The following is a 7746-nucleotide window of genomic DNA, read 5'->3' on the forward strand; positions in this document are numbered from 1 at the left end:
TCTATAGTTAAGAGTCTGTTTCTTCGTTTGTCTTTCTCTCTTTCCCTTTGCTCATTTGTTTTGTTTCTTAAATTCCACATATAAGTGAAATCATATGGTAGTTGTCTTTCTCTGACTGATTTCGCTTACCATTATACTCTCTAGCTCCATCCATGTCCTTGCAAATGGCAAGATTTCATTCTTTTTAATGACTAAAGAATATTCCATTGTATATATATATACCACCTCTTCTTTATCCATTCATCAATTGATGGATACTTGGACTCCTTCCATGTCTTGGCTATTATACATAATGTTTCTATAAATATAGGGGTGCAGGTATCCCTTTGACTTAGTGTTTTTGTATTCTTTGGATAAATACCTGGTAGTACAGTTGCTGGATTGTAGGGTAGTTCTATTTTTTACTTCTTGAGGAAAATCCATACTGTTTTCCACAGTAGCTGCACCAGTTTGCATTCCCACCAACAGAGCACGAACGAGGTTTCCCCTTTCTCCACATCCTTGCCAGCACCTGTTGTTTCTTTTTTTTAAATTTTTTAAAATTTCTTTTATTTTATTATGTTGTGTTAATCACCATACATTACATCATTAGTTTTAGATGTGGTGTTCCATGATTCATTGCGTATAACACCCAGTGCTCCATTCAATACATGCCCTCCTTAATACCCATCACCAGGCTAACCCATCCCCCACCCCCCTCCCCTCTAGAACCCTCAGTTTGTTTCTCAGAGTCCATAGTCTCTCATGGTTCATCTCCCACTCTGATTCCCCCTCTTCATTTTTCCCTTCCTGCTATCTTCTTCTTCTTTTTTTTTTTAAACATATAATGTATTATTTGTTTCAGAGGTACAGATCTGTGATTCAACAGTCTTACACAATTCACAGCGCTCACCATAGCACATACCCTCCCCAATGTCTATCACCCAGCCACCCCATCCCTCCCACCCTCCACCACTCCAGCAAGTCTCAGTTTGTTTCCTGAGATTAAGAATCCCTCATATCAGTGAGATCATGTGATACATATCTTTCTCTGATTGACTTATTTCGCTCAGCATATAATACCCTCCAGTTCCATTCACGTCATTGCAAATGGCAAGATTTCATTCCTTTTGATGGCTGCATAATATTCCATTGTATATATATACCACATCTTCTTTATCCATTCATCTGTTGATGGACAGCAATGTCCACAATAGCCGAACTATGGAAAGAAACACCTGTTGTTTCTTGTGTTGTTGATTTTAGCCAATCTGACAGGTGTGAGGTGATATCTCATTGTAGTTCTCATTTGCATTTTCCTGATGGTAAGTGATGATGAACATCTTTTCACGTGTTTGTTGGCCATCTGGATGTCTTCTCTGGAGAAATGTCTGTCCATGTCTTCTGCCCATTTTTTTTTCTTCCTTTTCTTTTTTTTTAGAGAAAGAATGTGCATGTGCATGTCAGCAGGAGAGGGACAGAAGGAGAGGGAGAGAGAGAATCTTAAGCAGGCTCTACACCCAGTGGGGAGCCCTACGCTGGGCTCAATCTCATGACCCTGAGATCATGATGTGAGCCCAAAATCAAGACTCAGACACTTAACAGACTGAGCCATCCAGGTGCCCCTTCTGTCCGTTTTTTAATTGGATTATTTGTTTTTTGGTGTTGAGTTATATAAGTTCTTTATATATTTTGGATACTAACCCTTTATCAAATATGTCATTTACAAATACCTTCTTCCATTCTGTATGATGCTTTTTAGTTTTGTTGATTGTTTCCTTCCCTGTGCAGAAGCTTTTTATTTTGGCGGCACCTGGATGGCTCAATAGGTTAAGCATCCAACTCTTGATTTCTGCTCAGGTCATGATCTCAGGGTTGTGAGATTGAGCCCCTCATCAGGCTCCACACTGACCATGGAGCCTGCTTAAGATTCTCTTCCTCTCACTCTACCCCTCCCCCTCCACTCGCACAGGCTCTCTCTCAAAAAAAAGAAAAAAAGGGGCGCCTGGGTGGCTCAGTTGGTTAAGCGACTGCCTTCGGCTCAGGTCATGATCCTGGAGTCCCGGGATCGAGTCCCGCATCGGGCTCCCTGCTCGGCGGGGAGTCTGCTTCTCCCTCTGCCCTCTTCCCTCTCGTGCTCTCTGTCTCTCATTCTCTCTCTCTCAAATAAATAAATAAAATTTAAAAATCTTAAAAAAAAAAAGAAGAAGAGCAGCTTTTTATTTTGATGCAGTCCCAATAGTGTATTTTTGCTTTTGTTTCCCTTGCCTTGGGAGACATATCTAGGAAAAAGTCCCATTGGTGAGTCAAAGGAGTTACTGCCTGTGTTTTCCTCTAGGATTTTTATGGTTTCAAGTCTCACATTTAGGTCTTCAGTCCATTTTGAATTTATTTTTGTGTATGGTGTAAGAAAGTAGTCCTCTTTCTTTCTTTCTTTCTTTCCTTTCTCTCTTTCTTTCTCTCTCTCTTTCTTTCTTCTATCTTTTTTTAAAGATTTATTTATTTGAGAGAGAGAGCAGAGGCAGGGGCAGAGGGAGAGGGAGAGAGAATCCCAAGCAGACTCCATGCTGAGTGCAGAGCCCAATGTGGGGCTCAGTCTCAGGACCCTGAGATCACAACCTGAGCCAAAACCAAGAGTCAGTCGCTCAACCTACTGAGCCACCCAGGCGCCGCCCATCTTTCTTCTGCATGTGGCTGTCCAATTTTCCCAACACCATTTGTTAAGGATACTGTCCTTTTCCCATTGGATATTCTTTCATGCTTTGTCAAAGATTAATTGGCCATATAGTAGTGAGTTTATTTCTGGGTTTTCTATTGTGTTCTATTGATCTATGTGTCTGGGTTTTTTTTAAGATTTTACTTATTTATTTGACAGAGAGAGACACAGCAAGAGAGGGAACACAAGCAGAGGAAGTGGGAGAGGGAGAAGCAGGCTTCCTGCTGAGCAGGGAGCCTGATGTGGGGCTCAATCCCAGGACCCTGAGATCCTGACCTGAGCCGAAGGCAGACGCTTAACTGACTGAGCCACCCAGGCGCAACTATGTGTCTGTTTTTGTGCCAGTAGCATACTGTTTTGATTCTTACAGTTTTGTAATATAAATTTAAGTCTAGAATTGTGATGCCTCAAACTTTGCTTTTCTTTTTCAAGATTGCTTTGGCTATTTGGGGTCTTTGTGGTTCCATACAAATTTTAGAACTGTTTGTTGTAGTTCTATGAAAAATGCTGTTGGTATTTTGATAGTGACTGCATTAAATGTGTGGATTGCTTTGGGTTGTATAGACATTTTAACAACATTCATTCTTCCAATCCATGAGCATGGAATGTCCTTCTACTTCTTTGTGTTATTTTCAATTTCTTTGATCAGTGTTTTATAATTTTCAGAGTACAAGTCTTTTACCTTTTTGGTTAGGTTTGTTCCTGGTATCTTTTTATTTTTGATGCAATTGTAAATGGGATTGTTTTCTTAATTTCTTTTTTTTTTAAGATTTGTTTATTTATTTTAGAGAGAGAGAGTACATGTGATCAGGAGGAGGGACAGAGGGAGAGGAGAGAGAATCCTCAAGCAGACTCTGTGCTGAGCATGAAGCCCAATGCACAGCTCAGTCCCAAGACCCTGAGATCATGACCTGAGCCGAAATCAAGAGTTGGATGCTCAACTGAGTCACGCAGGCACCACATTTTCTTAATTTCTCTTTCTGCTGCTTCATTATTGGTATATAGAAATGCAACAGGTTTCTGCACATTAATCATGTAACTTTACTAAATTCATTTATCAGTTCTAGCAGTTTTTTGATGAAATCTTTTGGGTTTTCTATATATTGTATCATGTCATCTGCAAAGAGTGAAAGTTTTACTTTTTCCTTGCCAACTTGGATGCATTTCTTTTTGTTGCCTGATTGCTATGCGAAGGAATTCCAGTACTACACTGAATAGAAGTGGTGAGAGTGGACATCTTCATCTTGTTCCTGACCTTAGGGAAAAGCTCTCAGTTTTTCCCATTGAGGACGAGGATCCCCACATCCTAGCTAGCTCTGAGTTTTTCATATATGGCCTTTATTATGTGAAAGTATGTTCCCTCCAAACCTACTTTGTTGAGGGTTTTTATCATGAATGGATGTTGTACTTTGTCAAATGCTTTTTTTGCATCTGTATGCTTCTTATCCTTTCTCTCATTGATGTGATGTATCACATTGATTGATTTGTGAATATTGAACCACACTTGAAACCCAGGAATAAATCCCACTTGATCGTGGTGAATGATTTTTTTTAATGTATTGTTGAATTCAGTTTCCCAGTATTTTATTGAGGATTTGTGCATCTATGTTCATCAGGAATATTGGCCTGCAGTTCTCCTTTTTTAGTGGAGTCTTTGGTTTTGCAATCAGCATAATGCTGGCCTCTTGAGTGAATTTGGAAGTTTTCCTTCTGTTTTTATTTTTTGGAATAGTTTGAGAAGAATAGATATTCTTCTTTAAATGTTTGGTAAACTTTGCCTGTGAAGCCATCTGATCATGGACTTTCACTTGTTGGGAGTTCTTTGATTACTGAGTCAATGTCTTTGCTGGTTATTGGTCTGTTCAAATTTTCTATTTCTTCCTGTTTCAGTTATGGTACTTTATATGTTTCTAGGAATTTATCCATTTCTTCTAGGTTGTCCAATTTGCTGGCATATAGTTTTCCATAATATTCTTATAATTTTTTGTATTTCTGTGGTCTTGGTTGTTATTTCTCCTCTCTTATTTGTGACTTTGTTTGAGTCCTTTCTCTTTTTTCCTTGTTGAGTGTGGCAGCCAGAAGTTTATAAAATTTATTGATTTTTTTCAAAGAACCAGCTCCTGGTTTCATTAATCTGTTCTATTGTTCTTGTTTGTTTCGTTGGTTTTTGTCTTTTAGTTTCTATATCCAATTTTTACTGTTTCCTTCCTTCTGCTGGTTTTAGATTTTGTCTGTTGTTCTTTTTCTAACTCCTTTAGGTGTAAAGTTAGGTTGTTTATTTGAGATTTTTCTTTTTGAGGTAGGCATTGCTATAAATTTCCCTCTTAGAACTGCTTTTGCTGCATCCCAAAGGTTTTGGACCATTCTGTTTTCATTTTCATTTGTTTCCATGTACTTTTTAATTTCTTCTTTTTATTTCCTGGTTGACCCATTCATTGTTTAGTAGCGTGTTGTTTAACCTTTACATATTTGTAGTCTTTCTACATTTTTTCTTGTGGTCATAGTGTTGTGGTCAGAAAAGATACATGGTATGACTTTGATCTTCTTGAATTTGTTGAGGCTGGTTTTGTGGGCTACTATGGGACCTATTCTGGAGAATGTTCTGTGTGCACTTGAAAAGAATGTATAGTCTGCTGTTTTAGGATGGAATGTTTGAATATATCTGTTAAATCTATCTGTTCCAGTGTGTCACTGAAAGCCATTTTTTTCTTCAGCTCCTGACTGCAAGCTTCCTCTGTGCTTAGTCCTGCCATGGAAACAACATGATTCTAGTCTTCTAGGGGTTGCTTTCCAGGGCGTCTGAAGTGAACGGATAATTTGGCCTATAGGGAATACATTAAAAACAAAGGGCATTGATTTAAAATACAGCAATAAATAGAAACACAGAATTAAATAACAAGTAAGAAACTTTGCTAAAACACTTCTAAAAGCGTTTAAAGGTCTATAAGGGCGCCTGGGTGGCTCAGTTGGTTAAGCGACTGCCTTCGGCTCAGGTCATGATCCTGGAGTCCCGGGATAGAGTCCCGCATCGGGCTCCCTGCTCGGCGGGGAGTCTGCTTCTCCCTCTGACCCTCCCCCCTCTCATGCTCTTTCTCTCTCATTCTCTCTCTCTCAAATAAATAAATAAAATAAAATAAAAAAATAAATTAAAAAACTAAATAAAGGTCTATAAAATTAATATTGGAGGAAAGTTTGTTGAATCTATTCTCTCACTAGTTGATATTGTATAAAAAATTAATATCAATTGTTGCTCAATTCGCAGTCATCTCCTTCCACGAGCTTGTAGGAATCCCAAATGTGTCTTTGCAAGCAACTAGCAAACATACCCGGCTGACACTTCAGAGGAGATATGTCCCAGATGCCTTAATATATGGGCAGATGAGTAAAATTTAAGATTCTGCCTTAGTTTCAATTTTACCCTATAGATCTTTGTAGGAGAATGGAATAACCATGGCATTCTGAGCCACTTACATCTGCAATTCCTGCAGTGGTTATACTTGGCCAATCACAAGGCAAACAGAAGATGTTGACACTGAAGATGGTCCATCGTCAGTCGGGATTTGACAGAGCATTGAGAACCAAAAAGAAAGTATTACACCTGATCCCCTGGAAGTAGATTGGGGTGGGTTTGGCTCCTTCCTTTCTAAAAGATTTTTTTTTTTTAAAGATTTTATTTATTTATTTGACAGAGACAGCGAGAGCAGGAACACAAGCAGGGGGAGTGGGAGAGGGAGAAGCAGGCTTCCCACTGAGCAGGGAGCCTGATGTGGGACTCGATCCCAGGACTCTGGGATCATGACCTGAGCCGAAGGCAGCCGCTTAACGACTGAGCCAACCAGGCGCCCGGCTTCTTCATTTCTAAGAAACAAGCCCCTCTAGTCCAGCACATTTTACAGTTGATAAGTATCAAGCTGCCTGAAAATGACTACAGAAGCATGAACCAGAAAAAATGAATAAACAAAACAGGGAACGAGATATTCCTGCCTTATCCCTGGCAATTCAGATTGGCTTCAGAGGAAAGGAGAACTCTAAGAGAGGGAAACAAAGGAAGTCTAAGAGATGGGGAAGAAAAAAAAATGAAACAAAAGAGAATTACATTTTGTGGAAAAAGCAAACCATGACTGATAAGAGAAATAACAGTTGATTTAAATTACTGCAGGGCCTTGTGAGGGCAGGAAGAATTTTCCCTCCATTCTAAATTACTAGACACTAAAGAAAATTGTCGTTCTCTTGCTTTGAATGTTTTACTCCCTCCAAATTCTCTTTGATGACTTTTCTGTGCCATCCACTCAGCTAACTTATCATGCCTGTTGAAAAGCCAACAGAAAGCAGTTCAAATCACATGGCCCCAAATTTTAGAATATAAATTCCAAACCTAAATCCAGGGATTTCGATTTTTCTGATATAAAGATTTCTTCATATAATTTTGTTAGCAGTTTCTTCAACTTAATGGCACCTCATTCAAAAAGCAAGCACCTACTGTGCACTGCATTCAGCTTGGCATTTGGGAATACAGTGTGATATGGTTTAAATCCTTGGCCAAAACACTTGAGGGGTAGAAGATCATGCCCGAGTGAATTCATCATGGTGGGGGAGGGGAGGGGTAGGGGTAGGTAGGCTCTCTCAGCTACAAAAACTGTCCAAGAGAGCAGCTTCTTTTTCTTTAAGTTTTAAACTCTAGTTAGTTAACATACAGTGTACTATTAGTTTCAGGTGTACAATATAGTGATTCAACACTTACATACAACACCTGGTGATCATCACAATATACTCCTTAATCCCCATCACCTGTTTAACCCATACCCCACCCCCCCCCCACCCCCACCCAGCCACCTCCCTCTGGTAACCATCAGTTTGTCCTCTACAGTTAAGAGTAAGAAAGCAGCTTCTTTTTTAATAAAGATTTATTTATTTGAGAGAGAGAGCTCACGTGTGTGAGTGGGGCGAAGGGCAGAGGGAGAAGGAGAGAGAGAATCTCCAGCAGACTCCCCACTGAGCACGGAGCCCAACGCAGGGCTCGATCTCATGACCCTGAGATCATGACCTGAGCC

This window comes from Neomonachus schauinslandi, chromosome 12 (genome assembly GCF_002201575.2).
Source record: "Neomonachus schauinslandi chromosome 12, ASM220157v2, whole genome shotgun sequence".
NCBI lineage: Eukaryota > Metazoa > Chordata > Mammalia > Carnivora > Phocidae > Neomonachus > Neomonachus schauinslandi.